General features: G+C 46.3%; 10 non-coding genes across 10 annotated transcripts; all 10 read left to right on the top strand.

Moving 5' to 3' along the window:
- Positions 1–429: 429 nt before the first annotated feature.
- Positions 430–620, top strand: LOC142287186 (U2 spliceosomal RNA). The gene has a single exon (XR_012748190.1). It is a non-coding gene; the product is annotated as a U2 spliceosomal RNA (small nuclear RNA).
- Positions 621–2,007: 1,387 nt separating this feature from the next.
- Positions 2,008–2,198, top strand: LOC142287185 (U2 spliceosomal RNA). Its single transcript, XR_012748189.1, has one exon. It is a non-coding gene; the product is annotated as a U2 spliceosomal RNA (small nuclear RNA).
- A 1,387-nt stretch (positions 2,199–3,585) lies between these two features.
- LOC142287184 (U2 spliceosomal RNA) lies at positions 3,586–3,776 on the top strand. Its single transcript, XR_012748188.1, has one exon. It is a non-coding gene; the product is annotated as a U2 spliceosomal RNA (small nuclear RNA).
- Positions 3,777–5,163: 1,387 nt separating this feature from the next.
- On the top strand, positions 5,164–5,354 carry LOC142287183 (U2 spliceosomal RNA). Its single transcript, XR_012748187.1, has one exon. It is a non-coding gene; the product is annotated as a U2 spliceosomal RNA (small nuclear RNA).
- A 1,387-nt stretch (positions 5,355–6,741) lies between these two features.
- Positions 6,742–6,932, top strand: LOC142287181 (U2 spliceosomal RNA). Its single transcript, XR_012748186.1, has one exon. It is a non-coding gene; the product is annotated as a U2 spliceosomal RNA (small nuclear RNA).
- A 1,387-nt stretch (positions 6,933–8,319) lies between these two features.
- On the top strand, positions 8,320–8,510 carry LOC142287180 (U2 spliceosomal RNA). Its single transcript, XR_012748185.1, has one exon. It is a non-coding gene; the product is annotated as a U2 spliceosomal RNA (small nuclear RNA).
- Positions 8,511–9,897: 1,387 nt separating this feature from the next.
- On the top strand, positions 9,898–10,088 carry LOC142287179 (U2 spliceosomal RNA). Its single transcript, XR_012748184.1, has one exon. It is a non-coding gene; the product is annotated as a U2 spliceosomal RNA (small nuclear RNA).
- A 1,387-nt stretch (positions 10,089–11,475) lies between these two features.
- On the top strand, positions 11,476–11,666 carry LOC142287178 (U2 spliceosomal RNA). The gene has a single exon (XR_012748183.1). It is a non-coding gene; the product is annotated as a U2 spliceosomal RNA (small nuclear RNA).
- A 1,387-nt stretch (positions 11,667–13,053) lies between these two features.
- LOC142287177 (U2 spliceosomal RNA) lies at positions 13,054–13,244 on the top strand. Its single transcript, XR_012748182.1, has one exon. It is a non-coding gene; the product is annotated as a U2 spliceosomal RNA (small nuclear RNA).
- Positions 13,245–14,631: 1,387 nt separating this feature from the next.
- On the top strand, positions 14,632–14,822 carry LOC142287176 (U2 spliceosomal RNA). Its single transcript, XR_012748181.1, has one exon. It is a non-coding gene; the product is annotated as a U2 spliceosomal RNA (small nuclear RNA).
- Positions 14,823–15,570: the final 748 nt, after the last annotated feature.

Genomic DNA, 15,570 nt, shown 5'->3' with positions numbered 1-15,570 from the left:
GAGAAGGGAAGCGGGTGGTGAGAAAGGTACAGAGGGCAGGGTTTGGGGGCTGGGAAGGAAAGGGAAAAGATTAGGGTTTGGGGATGATGAAAGGGCTTTCTACGGGTAAGGATGGCAAAGGGTGGCAGTGACGGAAAGTCAGGCAACCTGTCCTGTCCGTCTTTTTGTATCGTGAATTGGAAAGACTGCAAGGGGGAGGGGAGTTGCTTGCGCCCTAAAGGAGGAGTTATTCAGATTCATTGCAGTGGGCGGCGGCTGCAAAACGCACCATTCTTCTTGTTTTGGCTCTGCAAAGCAGCCTTTTCAAGGGTTGGCTTGGGTGACAAAATGTCTTGTGTAGGCGTGGGTTTGTCTCCCTCTCGCTCTCTCTCCCTAAGATGTGTCCGGCATAGGCCAGGGTGCCACTCGAGGCCCAAACCAATTCTGGTTATCGCTTCTCGGCCTTTTGGCTAAGATCAAGTGTAGTATCTGTTCTTATCAGTTTAATATCTGATACGTCCCCTATCTGGGGACCATATATTAAATGGATTTTTAGAACAGGGAGATGGAAAAAGAGCTTGCTCTGTCCACTCCACGCATTGACCTGGTATTGCAGTACCTCCAGGAACGGTGCACCCCTTCTTAACCCAGTTTCCAAAAGCAGAACTCAATTCACCTGATTCATATTAGCCCGATTTAATGAATTGGAAGAAAGCATACGTCTTCATATGCACCTCAATTTGGCCCATTCACTTTTCACACTTCCTCCTTTTGTTTTTTATCTTTCACACTTTTGACTTTCTTTATTCATCCAAATAGCAAACTCATCACCACTCAACCTGACCAACTCGGCTATGTCCCCGTGCTGCAGTTCTCTGTCTTATCTAGATCATTTGCAATTGAATGGAATAGATCCCTTTTGGACAAAGTGGATTCACCTGCTGCTGCAGTGACCACAGGTGTGATAACATCTAGAATTGGCATCTGGTGCGATCTCTCCGCTTCCACTCCAAAGAAAGTTACCTGTTTATTCCTATCATGCATTGGTTTTTGGGGTTTTCTTTGAGTAATGATGATCTCTTTAGTAGTCTGTTGGCGCCCTCTCCTGGAGGAATAGTTTGCTTGCTCTTGGACATTCTAAAAGAGAGGTCATGATAGACATTGAGCTTCTGAGCTCAATTGGGGACAGTCATGGGTGATGAATGTTTGCAACCTACTGCGAAGCCTCATACCGCAATATAAGGAACGTCAAATACTAAGAAAGGGCGGCCTATGAAAGAATTACTACTTTCAATAAGTACACTTAAACGGCTAATTGGGAATAGAAAAACTGTAAAAAGCCCTCTGAGAAAGCCCCCCTCTAACCTTTGATAGTAAGCTTTTCTGTAGTCTGCCTGTTGATGTATTTTCCGTTTGAACTGTGCACAACATGAAGAGACGGAACACTGGCGGCTTGTCACAATGCCCCCCGATGACATCACAATAGCGCTGCTGCCTAGAAAACAAGCTGCGCAGAAGAAGTTGTTCTTTGGGTGGGAGGGTGGGCTAGTGGAAGGAGGGGGCAATCTCTTTTTTTCCCGGGTGGTAGGGGGATGACAGGAGAAGGGAAGCGGGTGGTGAGAAAGGTACAGAGGGCAGGGTTTGGGGGCTGGGAAGGAAAGGGAAAAGATTAGGGTTTGGGGATGATGAAAGGGCTTTCTACGGGTAAGGATGGCAAAGGGTGGCAGTGACGGAAAGTCAGGCAACCTGTCCTGTCCGTCTTTTTGTATCGTGAATTGGAAAGACTGCAAGGGGGAGGGGAGTTGCTTGCGCCCTAAAGGAGGAGTTATTCAGATTCATTGCAGTGGGCGGCGGCTGCAAAACGCACCATTCTTCTTGTTTTGGCTCTGCAAAGCAGCCTTTTCAAGGGTTGGCTTGGGTGACAAAATGTCTTGTGTAGGCGTGGGTTTGTCTCCCTCTCGCTCTCTCTCCCTAAGATGTGTCCGGCATAGGCCAGGGTGCCACTCGAGGCCCAAACCAATTCTGGTTATCGCTTCTCGGCCTTTTGGCTAAGATCAAGTGTAGTATCTGTTCTTATCAGTTTAATATCTGATACGTCCCCTATCTGGGGACCATATATTAAATGGATTTTTAGAACAGGGAGATGGAAAAAGAGCTTGCTCTGTCCACTCCACGCATTGACCTGGTATTGCAGTACCTCCAGGAACGGTGCACCCCTTCTTAACCCAGTTTCCAAAAGCAGAACTCAATTCACCTGATTCATATTAGCCCGATTTAATGAATTGGAAGAAAGCATACGTCTTCATATGCACCTCAATTTGGCCCATTCACTTTTCACACTTCCTCCTTTTGTTTTTTATCTTTCACACTTTTGACTTTCTTTATTCATCCAAATAGCAAACTCATCACCACTCAACCTGACCAACTCGGCTATGTCCCCGTGCTGCAGTTCTCTGTCTTATCTAGATCATTTGCAATTGAATGGAATAGATCCCTTTTGGACAAAGTGGATTCACCTGCTGCTGCAGTGACCACAGGTGTGATAACATCTAGAATTGGCATCTGGTGCGATCTCTCCGCTTCCACTCCAAAGAAAGTTACCTGTTTATTCCTATCATGCATTGGTTTTTGGGGTTTTCTTTGAGTAATGATGATCTCTTTAGTAGTCTGTTGGCGCCCTCTCCTGGAGGAATAGTTTGCTTGCTCTTGGACATTCTAAAAGAGAGGTCATGATAGACATTGAGCTTCTGAGCTCAATTGGGGACAGTCATGGGTGATGAATGTTTGCAACCTACTGCGAAGCCTCATACCGCAATATAAGGAACGTCAAATACTAAGAAAGGGCGGCCTATGAAAGAATTACTACTTTCAATAAGTACACTTAAACGGCTAATTGGGAATAGAAAAACTGTAAAAAGCCCTCTGAGAAAGCCCCCCTCTAACCTTTGATAGTAAGCTTTTCTGTAGTCTGCCTGTTGATGTATTTTCCGTTTGAACTGTGCACAACATGAAGAGACGGAACACTGGCGGCTTGTCACAATGCCCCCCGATGACATCACAATAGCGCTGCTGCCTAGAAAACAAGCTGCGCAGAAGAAGTTGTTCTTTGGGTGGGAGGGTGGGCTAGTGGAAGGAGGGGGCAATCTCTTTTTTTCCCGGGTGGTAGGGGGATGACAGGAGAAGGGAAGCGGGTGGTGAGAAAGGTACAGAGGGCAGGGTTTGGGGGCTGGGAAGGAAAGGGAAAAGATTAGGGTTTGGGGATGATGAAAGGGCTTTCTACGGGTAAGGATGGCAAAGGGTGGCAGTGACGGCAAGTCAGGCAACCTGTCCTGTCCGTCTTTTTGTATCGTGAATTGGAAAGACTGCAAGGGGGAGGGGAGTTGCTTGCGCCCTAAAGGAGGAGTTATTCAGATTCATTGCAGTGGGCGGCGGCTGCAAAACGCACCATTCTTCTTGTTTTGGCTCTGCAAAGCAGCCTTTTCAAGGGTTGGCTTGGGTGACAAAATGTCTTGTGTAGGCGTGGGTTTGTCTCCCTCTCGCTCTCTCTCCCTAAGATGTGTCCGGCATAGGCCAGGGTGCCACTCGAGGCCCAAACCAATTCTGGTTATCGCTTCTCGGCCTTTTGGCTAAGATCAAGTGTAGTATCTGTTCTTATCAGTTTAATATCTGATACGTCCCCTATCTGGGGACCATATATTAAATGGATTTTTAGAACAGGGAGATGGAAAAAGAGCTTGCTCTGTCCACTCCACGCATTGACCTGGTATTGCAGTACCTCCAGGAACGGTGCACCCCTTCTTAACCCAGTTTCCAAAAGCAGAACTCAATTCACCTGATTCATATTAGCCCGATTTAATGAATTGGAAGAAAGCATACGTCTTCATATGCACCTCAATTTGGCCCATTCACTTTTCACACTTCCTCCTTTTGTTTTTTATCTTTCACACTTTTGACTTTCTTTATTCATCCAAATAGCAAACTCATCACCACTCAACCTGACCAACTCGGCTATGTCCCCGTGCTGCAGTTCTCTGTCTTATCTAGATCATTTGCAATTGAATGGAATAGATCCCTTTTGGACAAAGTGGATTCACCTGCTGCTGCAGTGACCACAGGTGTGATAACATCTAGAATTGGCATCTGGTGCGATCTCTCCGCTTCCACTCCAAAGAAAGTTACCTGTTTATTCCTATCATGCATTGGTTTTTGGGGTTTTCTTTGAGTAATGATGATCTCTTTAGTAGTCTGTTGGCGCCCTCTCCTGGAGGAATAGTTTGCTTGCTCTTGGACATTCTAAAAGAGAGGTCATGATAGACATTGAGCTTCTGAGCTCAATTGGGGACAGTCATGGGTGATGAATGTTTGCAACCTACTGCGAAGCCTCATACCGCAATATAAGGAACGTCAAATACTAAGAAAGGGCGGCCTATGAAAGAATTACTACTTTCAATAAGTACACTTAAACGGCTAATTGGGAATAGAAAAACTGTAAAAAGCCCTCTGAGAAAGCCCCCCTCTAACCTTTGATAGTAAGCTTTTCTGTAGTCTGCCTGTTGATGTATTTTCCGTTTGAACTGTGCACAACATGAAGAGACGGAACACTGGCGGCTTGTCACAATGCCCCCCGATGACATCACAATAGCGCTGCTGCCTAGAAAACAAGCTGCGCAGAAGAAGTTGTTCTTTGGGTGGGAGGGTGGGCTAGTGGAAGGAGGGGGCAATCTCTTTTTTTCCCGGGTGGTAGGGGGATGACAGGAGAAGGGAAGCGGGTGGTGAGAAAGGTACAGAGGGCAGGGTTTGGGGGCTGGGAAGGAAAGGGAAAAGATTAGGGTTTGGGGATGATGAAAGGGCTTTCTACGGGTAAGGATGGCAAAGGGTGGCAGTGACGGCAAGTCAGGCAACCTGTCCTGTCCGTCTTTTTGTATCGTGAATTGGAAAGACTGCAAGGGGGAGGGGAGTTGCTTGCGCCCTAAAGGAGGAGTTATTCAGATTCATTGCAGTGGGCGGCGGCTGCAAAACGCACCATTCTTCTTGTTTTGGCTCTGCAAAGCAGCCTTTTCAAGGGTTGGCTTGGGTGACAAAATGTCTTGTGTAGGCGTGGGTTTGTCTCCCTCTCGCTCTCTCTCCCTAAGATGTGTCCGGCATAGGCCAGGGTGCCACTCGAGGCCCAAACCAATTCTGGTTATCGCTTCTCGGCCTTTTGGCTAAGATCAAGTGTAGTATCTGTTCTTATCAGTTTAATATCTGATACGTCCCCTATCTGGGGACCATATATTAAATGGATTTTTAGAACAGGGAGATGGAAAAAGAGCTTGCTCTGTCCACTCCACGCATTGACCTGGTATTGCAGTACCTCCAGGAACGGTGCACCCCTTCTTAACCCAGTTTCCAAAAGCAGAACTCAATTCACCTGATTCATATTAGCCCGATTTAATGAATTGGAAGAAAGCATACGTCTTCATATGCACCTCAATTTGGCCCATTCACTTTTCACACTTCCTCCTTTTGTTTTTTATCTTTCACACTTTTGACTTTCTTTATTCATCCAAATAGCAAACTCATCACCACTCAACCTGACCAACTCGGCTATGTCCCCGTGCTGCAGTTCTCTGTCTTATCTAGATCATTTGCAATTGAATGGAATAGATCCCTTTTGGACAAAGTGGATTCACCTGCTGCTGCAGTGACCACAGGTGTGATAACATCTAGAATTGGCATCTGGTGCGATCTCTCCGCTTCCACTCCAAAGAAAGTTACCTGTTTATTCCTATCATGCATTGGTTTTTGGGGTTTTCTTTGAGTAATGATGATCTCTTTAGTAGTCTGTTGGCGCCCTCTCCTGGAGGAATAGTTTGCTTGCTCTTGGACATTCTAAAAGAGAGGTCATGATAGACATTGAGCTTCTGAGCTCAATTGGGGACAGTCATGGGTGATGAATGTTTGCAACCTACTGCGAAGCCTCATACCGCAATATAAGGAACGTCAAATACTAAGAAAGGGCGGCCTATGAAAGAATTACTACTTTCAATAAGTACACTTAAACGGCTAATTGGGAATAGAAAAACTGTAAAAAGCCCTCTGAGAAAGCCCCCCTCTAACCTTTGATAGTAAGCTTTTCTGTAGTCTGCCTGTTGATGTATTTTCCGTTTGAACTGTGCACAACATGAAGAGACGGAACACTGGCGGCTTGTCACAATGCCCCCCGATGACATCACAATAGCGCTGCTGCCTAGAAAACAAGCTGCGCAGAAGAAGTTGTTCTTTGGGTGGGAGGGTGGGCTAGTGGAAGGAGGGGGCAATCTCTTTTTTTCCCGGGTGGTAGGGGGATGACAGGAGAAGGGAAGCGGGTGGTGAGAAAGGTACAGAGGGCAGGGTTTGGGGGCTGGGAAGGAAAGGGAAAAGATTAGGGTTTGGGGATGATGAAAGGGCTTTCTACGGGTAAGGATGGCAAAGGGTGGCAGTGACGGAAAGTCAGGCAACCTGTCCTGTCCGTCTTTTTGTATCGTGAATTGGAAAGACTGCAAGGGGGAGGGGAGTTGCTTGCGCCCTAAAGGAGGAGTTATTCAGATTCATTGCAGTGGGCGGCGGCTGCAAAACGCACCATTCTTCTTGTTTTGGCTCTGCAAAGCAGCCTTTTCAAGGGTTGGCTTGGGTGACAAAATGTCTTGTGTAGGCGTGGGTTTGTCTCCCTCTCGCTCTCTCTCCCTAAGATGTGTCCGGCATAGGCCAGGGTGCCACTCGAGGCCCAAACCAATTCTGGTTATCGCTTCTCGGCCTTTTGGCTAAGATCAAGTGTAGTATCTGTTCTTATCAGTTTAATATCTGATACGTCCCCTATCTGGGGACCATATATTAAATGGATTTTTAGAACAGGGAGATGGAAAAAGAGCTTGCTCTGTCCACTCCACGCATTGACCTGGTATTGCAGTACCTCCAGGAACGGTGCACCCCTTCTTAACCCAGTTTCCAAAAGCAGAACTCAATTCACCTGATTCATATTAGCCCGATTTAATGAATTGGAAGAAAGCATACGTCTTCATATGCACCTCAATTTGGCCCATTCACTTTTCACACTTCCTCCTTTTGTTTTTTATCTTTCACACTTTTGACTTTCTTTATTCATCCAAATAGCAAACTCATCACCACTCAACCTGACCAACTCGGCTATGTCCCCGTGCTGCAGTTCTCTGTCTTATCTAGATCATTTGCAATTGAATGGAATAGATCCCTTTTGGACAAAGTGGATTCACCTGCTGCTGCAGTGACCACAGGTGTGATAACATCTAGAATTGGCATCTGGTGCGATCTCTCCGCTTCCACTCCAAAGAAAGTTACCTGTTTATTCCTATCATGCATTGGTTTTTGGGGTTTTCTTTGAGTAATGATGATCTCTTTAGTAGTCTGTTGGCGCCCTCTCCTGGAGGAATAGTTTGCTTGCTCTTGGACATTCTAAAAGAGAGGTCATGATAGACATTGAGCTTCTGAGCTCAATTGGGGACAGTCATGGGTGATGAATGTTTGCAACCTACTGCGAAGCCTCATACCGCAATATAAGGAACGTCAAATACTAAGAAAGGGCGGCCTATGAAAGAATTACTACTTTCAATAAGTACACTTAAACGGCTAATTGGGAATAGAAAAACTGTAAAAAGCCCTCTGAGAAAGCCCCCCTCTAACCTTTGATAGTAAGCTTTTCTGTAGTCTGCCTGTTGATGTATTTTCCGTTTGAACTGTGCACAACATGAAGAGACGGAACACTGGCGGCTTGTCACAATGCCCCCCGATGACATCACAATAGCGCTGCTGCCTAGAAAACAAGCTGCGCAGAAGAAGTTGTTCTTTGGGTGGGAGGGTGGGCTAGTGGAAGGAGGGGGCAATCTCTTTTTTTCCCGGGTGGTAGGGGGATGACAGGAGAAGGGAAGCGGGTGGTGAGAAAGGTACAGAGGGCAGGGTTTGGGGGCTGGGAAGGAAAGGGAAAAGATTAGGGTTTGGGGATGATGAAAGGGCTTTCTACGGGTAAGGATGGCAAAGGGTGGCAGTGACGGAAAGTCAGGCAACCTGTCCTGTCCGTCTTTTTGTATCGTGAATTGGAAAGACTGCAAGGGGGAGGGGAGTTGCTTGCGCCCTAAAGGAGGAGTTATTCAGATTCATTGCAGTGGGCGGCGGCTGCAAAACGCACCATTCTTCTTGTTTTGGCTCTGCAAAGCAGCCTTTTCAAGGGTTGGCTTGGGTGACAAAATGTCTTGTGTAGGCGTGGGTTTGTCTCCCTCTCGCTCTCTCTCCCTAAGATGTGTCCGGCATAGGCCAGGGTGCCACTCGAGGCCCAAACCAATTCTGGTTATCGCTTCTCGGCCTTTTGGCTAAGATCAAGTGTAGTATCTGTTCTTATCAGTTTAATATCTGATACGTCCCCTATCTGGGGACCATATATTAAATGGATTTTTAGAACAGGGAGATGGAAAAAGAGCTTGCTCTGTCCACTCCACGCATTGACCTGGTATTGCAGTACCTCCAGGAACGGTGCACCCCTTCTTAACCCAGTTTCCAAAAGCAGAACTCAATTCACCTGATTCATATTAGCCCGATTTAATGAATTGGAAGAAAGCATACGTCTTCATATGCACCTCAATTTGGCCCATTCACTTTTCACACTTCCTCCTTTTGTTTTTTATCTTTCACACTTTTGACTTTCTTTATTCATCCAAATAGCAAACTCATCACCACTCAACCTGACCAACTCGGCTATGTCCCCGTGCTGCAGTTCTCTGTCTTATCTAGATCATTTGCAATTGAATGGAATAGATCCCTTTTGGACAAAGTGGATTCACCTGCTGCTGCAGTGACCACAGGTGTGATAACATCTAGAATTGGCATCTGGTGCGATCTCTCCGCTTCCACTCCAAAGAAAGTTACCTGTTTATTCCTATCATGCATTGGTTTTTGGGGTTTTCTTTGAGTAATGATGATCTCTTTAGTAGTCTGTTGGCGCCCTCTCCTGGAGGAATAGTTTGCTTGCTCTTGGACATTCTAAAAGAGAGGTCATGATAGACATTGAGCTTCTGAGCTCAATTGGGGACAGTCATGGGTGATGAATGTTTGCAACCTACTGCGAAGCCTCATACCGCAATATAAGGAACGTCAAATACTAAGAAAGGGCGGCCTATGAAAGAATTACTACTTTCAATAAGTACACTTAAACGGCTAATTGGGAATAGAAAAACTGTAAAAAGCCCTCTGAGAAAGCCCCCCTCTAACCTTTGATAGTAAGCTTTTCTGTAGTCTGCCTGTTGATGTATTTTCCGTTTGAACTGTGCACAACATGAAGAGACGGAACACTGGCGGCTTGTCACAATGCCCCCCGATGACATCACAATAGCGCTGCTGCCTAGAAAACAAGCTGCGCAGAAGAAGTTGTTCTTTGGGTGGGAGGGTGGGCTAGTGGAAGGAGGGGGCAATCTCTTTTTTTCCCGGGTGGTAGGGGGATGACAGGAGAAGGGAAGCGGGTGGTGAGAAAGGTACAGAGGGCAGGGTTTGGGGGCTGGGAAGGAAAGGGAAAAGATTAGGGTTTGGGGATGATGAAAGGGCTTTCTACGGGTAAGGATGGCAAAGGGTGGCAGTGACGGAAAGTCAGGCAACCTGTCCTGTCCGTCTTTTTGTATCGTGAATTGGAAAGACTGCAAGGGGGAGGGGAGTTGCTTGCGCCCTAAAGGAGGAGTTATTCAGATTCATTGCAGTGGGCGGCGGCTGCAAAACGCACCATTCTTCTTGTTTTGGCTCTGCAAAGCAGCCTTTTCAAGGGTTGGCTTGGGTGACAAAATGTCTTGTGTAGGCGTGGGTTTGTCTCCCTCTCGCTCTCTCTCCCTAAGATGTGTCCGGCATAGGCCAGGGTGCCACTCGAGGCCCAAACCAATTCTGGTTATCGCTTCTCGGCCTTTTGGCTAAGATCAAGTGTAGTATCTGTTCTTATCAGTTTAATATCTGATACGTCCCCTATCTGGGGACCATATATTAAATGGATTTTTAGAACAGGGAGATGGAAAAAGAGCTTGCTCTGTCCACTCCACGCATTGACCTGGTATTGCAGTACCTCCAGGAACGGTGCACCCCTTCTTAACCCAGTTTCCAAAAGCAGAACTCAATTCACCTGATTCATATTAGCCCGATTTAATGAATTGGAAGAAAGCATACGTCTTCATATGCACCTCAATTTGGCCCATTCACTTTTCACACTTCCTCCTTTTGTTTTTTATCTTTCACACTTTTGACTTTCTTTATTCATCCAAATAGCAAACTCATCACCACTCAACCTGACCAACTCGGCTATGTCCCCGTGCTGCAGTTCTCTGTCTTATCTAGATCATTTGCAATTGAATGGAATAGATCCCTTTTGGACAAAGTGGATTCACCTGCTGCTGCAGTGACCACAGGTGTGATAACATCTAGAATTGGCATCTGGTGCGATCTCTCCGCTTCCACTCCAAAGAAAGTTACCTGTTTATTCCTATCATGCATTGGTTTTTGGGGTTTTCTTTGAGTAATGATGATCTCTTTAGTAGTCTGTTGGCGCCCTCTCCTGGAGGAATAGTTTGCTTGCTCTTGGACATTCTAAAAGAGAGGTCATGATAGACATTGAGCTTCTGAGCTCAATTGGGGACAGTCATGGGTGATGAATGTTTGCAACCTACTGCGAAGCCTCATACCGCAATATAAGGAACGTCAAATACTAAGAAAGGGCGGCCTATGAAAGAATTACTACTTTCAATAAGTACACTTAAACGGCTAATTGGGAATAGAAAAACTGTAAAAAGCCCTCTGAGAAAGCCCCCCTCTAACCTTTGATAGTAAGCTTTTCTGTAGTCTGCCTGTTGATGTATTTTCCGTTTGAACTGTGCACAACATGAAGAGACGGAACACTGGCGGCTTGTCACAATGCCCCCCGATGACATCACAATAGCGCTGCTGCCTAGAAAACAAGCTGCGCAGAAGAAGTTGTTCTTTGGGTGGGAGGGTGGGCTAGTGGAAGGAGGGGGCAATCTCTTTTTTTCCCGGGTGGTAGGGGGATGACAGGAGAAGGGAAGCGGGTGGTGAGAAAGGTACAGAGGGCAGGGTTTGGGGGCTGGGAAGGAAAGGGAAAAGATTAGGGTTTGGGGATGATGAAAGGGCTTTCTACGGGTAAGGATGGCAAAGGGTGGCAGTGACGGAAAGTCAGGCAACCTGTCCTGTCCGTCTTTTTGTATCGTGAATTGGAAAGACTGCAAGGGGGAGGGGAGTTGCTTGCGCCCTAAAGGAGGAGTTATTCAGATTCATTGCAGTGGGCGGCGGCTGCAAAACGCACCATTCTTCTTGTTTTGGCTCTGCAAAGCAGCCTTTTCAAGGGTTGGCTTGGGTGACAAAATGTCTTGTGTAGGCGTGGGTTTGTCTCCCTCTCGCTCTCTCTCCCTAAGATGTGTCCGGCATAGGCCAGGGTGCCACTCGAGGCCCAAACCAATTCTGGTTATCGCTTCTCGGCCTTTTGGCTAAGATCAAGTGTAGTATCTGTTCTTATCAGTTTAATATCTGATACGTCCCCTATCTGGGGACCATATATTAAATGGATTTTTAGAACAGGGAGATGGAAAAAGAGCTTGCTCTGTCCACTCCACGCATTGACCTGGTATTGCAGTACCTCCAGGAACGGTGCACCCCTTCTTAACCCAGTTTCCAAAAGCAGAACTCAATTCACCTGATTCATATTAGCCCGATTTAATGAATTGGAAGAAAGCATACGTCTTCATATGCACCTCAATTTGGCCCATTCACTTTTCACACTTCCTCCTTTTGTTTTTTATCTTTCACACTTTTGACTTTCTTTATTCATCCAAATAGCAAACTCATCACCACTCAACCTGACCAACTCGGCTATGTCCCCGTGCTGCAGTTCTCTGTCTTATCTAGATCATTTGCAATTGAATGGAATAGATCCCTTTTGGACAAAGTGGATTCACCTGCTGCTGCAGTGACCACAGGTGTGATAACATCTAGAATTGGCATCTGGTGCGATCTCTCCGCTTCCACTCCAAAGAAAGTTACCTGTTTATTCCTATCATGCATTGGTTTTTGGGGTTTTCTTTGAGTAATGATGATCTCTTTAGTAGTCTGTTGGCGCCCTCTCCTGGAGGAATAGTTTGCTTGCTCTTGGACATTCTAAAAGAGAGGTCATGATAGACATTGAGCTTCTGAGCTCAATTGGGGACAGTCATGGGTGATGAATGTTTGCAACCTACTGCGAAGCCTCATACCGCAATATAAGGAACGTCAAATACTAAGAAAGGGCGGCCTATGAAAGAATTACTACTTTCAATAAGTACACTTAAACGGCTAATTGGGAATAGAAAAACTGTAAAAAGCCCTCTGAGAAAGCCCCCCTCTAACCTTTGATAGTAAGCTTTTCTGTAGTCTGCCTGTTGATGTATTTTCCGTTTGAACTGTGCACAACATGAAGAGACGGAACACTGGCGGCTTGTCACAATGCCCCCCGATGACATCACAATAGCGCTGCTGCCTAGAAAACAAGCTGCGCAGAAGAAGTTGTTCTTTGGGTGGGAGGGTGGGCTAGTGGAAGGAGGGGGCAATCTCTTTTTTTCCCGGGTGGTAGGGGGATGACAGGAGAAGGGAAGCGGGTGGTGAGAAAGGTACAGAGGGCAGGGTTTGGGGGCTGGGAAGGAAAGGGAAAAGATTAGGGTTTGGGGATGATGAAAGGGCTTTCTACGGGTAAGGATGGCAAAGGGTGGCAGTGACGGAAAGTCAGGCAACCTGTCCTGTCCGTCTTTTTGTATCGTGAATTGGAAAGACTGCAAGGGGGAGGGGAGTTGCTTGCGCCCTAAAGGAGGAGTTATTCAGATTCATTGCAGTGGGCGGCGGCTGCAAAACGCACCATTCTTCTTGTTTTGGCTCTGCAAAGCAGCCTTTTCAAGGGTTGGCTTGGGTGACAAAATGTCTTGTGTAGGCGTGGGTTTGTCTCCCTCTCGCTCTCTCTCCCTAAGATGTGTCCGGCATAGGCCAGGGTGCCACTCGAGGCCCAAACCAATTCTGGTTATCGCTTCTCGGCCTTTTGGCTAAGATCAAGTGTAGTATCTGTTCTTATCAGTTTAATATCTGATACGTCCCCTATCTGGGGACCATATATTAAATGGATTTTTAGAACAGGGAGATGGAAAAAGAGCTTGCTCTGTCCACTCCACGCATTGACCTGGTATTGCAGTACCTCCAGGAACGGTGCACCCCTTCTTAACCCAGTTTCCAAAAGCAGAACTCAATTCACCTGATTCATATTAGCCCGATTTAATGAATTGGAAGAAAGCATACGTCTTCATATGCACCTCAATTTGGCCCATTCACTTTTCACACTTCCTCCTTTTGTTTTTTATCTTTCACACTTTTGACTTTCTTTATTCATCCAAATAGCAAACTCATCACCACTCAACCTGACCAACTCGGCTATGTCCCCGTGCTGCAGTTCTCTGTCTTATCTAGATCATTTGCAATTGAATGGAATAGATCCCTTTTGGACAAAGTGGATTCACCTGCTGCTGCAGTGACCACAGGTGTGATAACATCTAGAATTGGCATCTGGTGCGATCTCTCCGCTTCCACTCCAAAGAAAGTTACCTGTTTATTCCTATCATGCATTGGTTTTTGGGGTTTTCTTTGAGTAATGATGATCTCTTTAGTAGTCTGTTGGCGCCCTCTCCTGGAGGAATAGTTTGCTTGCTCTTGGACATTCTAAAAGAGAGGTCATGATAGACATTGAGCTTCTGAGCTCAATTGGGGACAGTCATGGGTGATGAATGTTTGCAACCTACTGCGAAGCCTCATACCGCAATATAAGGAACGTCAAATACTAAGAAAGGGCGGCCTATGAAAGAATTACTACTTTCAATAAGTACACTTAAACGGCTAATTGGGAATAGAAAAACTGTAAAAAGCCCTCTGAGAAAGCCCCCCTCTAACCTTTGATAGTAAGCTTTTCTGTAGTCTGCCTGTTGATGTATTTTCCGTTTGAACTGTGCACAACATGAAGAGACGGAACACTGGCGGCTTGTCACAATGCCCCCCGATGACATCACAATAGCGCTGCTGCCTAGAAAACAAGCTGCGCAGAAGAAGTTGTTCTTTGGGTGGGAGGGTGGGCTAGTGGAAGGAGGGGGCAATCTCTTTTTTTCCCGGGTGGTAGGGGGATGACAGGAGAAGGGAAGCGGGTGGTGAGAAAGGTACAGAGGGCAGGGTTTGGGGGCTGGGAAGGAAAGGGAAAAGATTAGGGTTTGGGGATGATGAAAGGGCTTTCTACGGGTAAGGATGGCAAAGGGTGGCAGTGACGGAAAGTCAGGCAACCTGTCCTGTCCGTCTTTTTGTATCGTGAATTGGAAAGACTGCAAGGGGGAGGGGAGTTGCTTGCGCCCTAAAGGAGGAGTTATTCAGATTCATTGCAGTGGGCGGCGGCTGCAAAACGCACCATTCTTCTTGTTTTGGCTCTGCAAAGCAGCCTTTTCAAGGGTTGGCTTGGGTGACAAAATGTCTTGTGTAGGCGTGGGTTTGTCTCCCTCTCGCTCTCTCTCCCTAAGATGTGTCCGGCATAGGCCAGGGTGCCACTCGAGGCCCAAACCAATTCTGGTTATCGCTTCTCGGCCTTTTGGCTAAGATCAAGTGTAGTATCTGTTCTTATCAGTTTAATATCTGATACGTCCCCTATCTGGGGACCATATATTAAATGGATTTTTAGAACAGGGAGATGGAAAAAGAGCTTGCTCTGTCCACTCCACGCATTGACCTGGTATTGCAGTACCTCCAGGAACGGTGCACCCCTTCTTAACCCAGTTTCCAAAAGCAGAACTCAATTCACCTGATTCATATTAGCCCGATTTAATGAATTGGAAGAAAGCATACGTCTTCATATGCACCTCAATTTGGCCCATTCACTTTTCACACTTCCTCCTTTTGTTTTTTATCTTTCACACTTTTGACTTTCTTTATTCATCCAAATAGCAAACTCATCACCACTCAACCTGACCAACTCGGCTATGTCCCCGTGCTGCAGTTCTCTGTCTTATCTAGATCATTTGCAATTGAATGGAATAGATCCCTTTTGGACAAAGTGGATTCACCTGCTGCTGCAGTGACCACAGGTGTGATAACATCTAGAATTGGCATCTGGTGCGATCTCTCCGCTTCCACTCCAAAGAAAGTTACCTGTTTATTCCTATCATGCATTGGTTTTTGGGGTTTTCTTTGAGTAATGATGATCTCTTTAGTAGTCTGTTGGCGCCCTCTCCTGGAGGAATAGTTTGCTTGCTCTTGGACATTCTAAAAGAGAGGTCATGATAGACATTGAGCTTCTGAGCTCAATTGGGGACAGTCATGGGTGATGAATGTTTGCAACCTACTGCGAAGCCTCATACCGCAATATAAGGAACGTCAAATACTAAGAAAGGGCGGCCTATGAAAGAATTACTACTTTCAATAAGTACACTTAAACGGCTAATTGGGAATAGAAAAACTGTAAAAAGCCCTCTGAGAAAGCCCCCCTCTAACCTTTGATAGTAAGCTTTTCTGTAG

The sequence above is a fragment of the Anomaloglossus baeobatrachus genome, unplaced genomic scaffold (assembly GCF_048569485.1).
Source record: "Anomaloglossus baeobatrachus isolate aAnoBae1 unplaced genomic scaffold, aAnoBae1.hap1 Scaffold_711, whole genome shotgun sequence".
Classification (NCBI taxonomy): domain Eukaryota; kingdom Metazoa; phylum Chordata; class Amphibia; order Anura; family Aromobatidae; genus Anomaloglossus; species Anomaloglossus baeobatrachus.
Note: the sequence above shows the minus strand (reverse complement) of the source record. Positions and strands in the feature narration are given on the sequence as shown.